Raw genomic sequence first — 1,410 nt, forward strand, 5'->3', positions numbered from 1 at the left:
TGAGATCTATCCTAATTCATCAGCAATACAAATTCATAAGACAAAAGAACAGACTAATGTTGTAGCTCTCAATTGTAATATGATATTTGTTCATGATTTGAATCAGAACAGCATACTGCAACAAAAACAAAATATCACAGAGCCAAACAAACACGATAAGCAAAAAGAATAGCAAAAAATTAGGAAAAAAATGAAAATTGTTTGAAAGATCAGGATTTGGAAAAGGCTGTAGAAACATGGACAAACGTAAGATCATTAAATCACGTTTCTTTTGTTTCAAACCAAACGAAAAATAAATAAAATTATGAAACAAAAACACGGACCATAAACAAATATCGAAAGAAAAAAAAATAAATAAACATGAAGAAACAAAATGAAAAAATCATCAGAGACTTAAATTAATAGGAATCATGGAATGATTCCATCATATTGTTTCAGTCTTTCTCATCACATGATTGATTCAATAATACAAACTTTCACCGAAGAAAAAAAACAGTTACGAAAAAACAATTGCAAAAGATAAATTAACCATAACAAAAAGGATTCAATGAAAATTAGAAGTGAGAGGCTAAGAGATATTTGAACCTTTGATTGAAAGAAAAAAAGAGTTGAAAAGGGGAAAAGAAAGCTGCCGCTCCTCCCAAAAGTCCCTCCCCTCTCTGCAGGTTTATGTGTATGGTTTTATAGTACCAGTGTTGGGGTTTTAGGGTTTGTTAAAAGAGGAGAAAAAAATGGTGGTTTGGATTGGAATAGAAGGATACGTGTGACATATGGGACTGTTTTTTTTGGAATAAAAATAAATAAAAGGATAAATATACATATTTTTTGGATTGGGACATTTTTGGACTTATCATTTAAATATATAAAATAAAAAATAAAAATAACTAAACAGATAAATACTAAAATTAAAATAAATGAGTAAAATAAAAATATAGGTAATGAATAATAATAAAATGAAAAAAATAAAAGATGGAAATGAATTAAAATTAAAAATCAAAAAAAGACTAATGAAAATAATAAAAATGTGAGAAGAGGGCCCGACTCGGAACCAAAAAAATGAGGTATTTTAAAATACCTCTTTGCCGACATTTCACCGAAAAGTCAAAGACTGATCGGGGTAGAAGGGCGCGTGTCGGTGTATGAGTGTAGGATCTTAGGTCAAAAATTGGGGTATGACAGATGCCCCTATTTAAGTTTCTTCGTCCGGAGATTTGAAGATGAAATCTTTAATTCGATCGGAGCGAAGAGACTTAAATACAAAGTACACCAATTTTGGACCTAAGATGCTATGAATGCTCGTGAAATGCTCGTATGAATGCAGGAAGACAAAGTTGACTTGACTGAGACGAGAAACAACGACGGGATACCCAAATTTGTTGAAGAATGGGATCCGACTCCGCTAGGGGATTG

At 31.5% G+C, this 1,410-nt stretch overlaps 1 non-coding gene across 1 annotated transcript; it reads right to left on the reverse strand.

The window, feature by feature from the left end:
* Positions 1-380: 380 nt before the first annotated feature.
* On the reverse strand, positions 381-457 carry LOC146914944 (small nucleolar RNA Z199). Its single transcript, XR_015016903.1, has one exon. It is a non-coding gene; the product is annotated as a small nucleolar RNA Z199 (small nucleolar RNA).
* Between the last annotated feature and the right edge of the window lie 953 nt (positions 458-1,410).

Source organism: Medicago sativa, chromosome 6, assembly GCF_051527215.1.
Source record: "Medicago sativa cultivar Bolivia chromosome 6, Bolivia_mono, whole genome shotgun sequence".
In the NCBI taxonomy this organism is placed as follows: domain Eukaryota; kingdom Viridiplantae; phylum Streptophyta; class Magnoliopsida; order Fabales; family Fabaceae; genus Medicago; species Medicago sativa.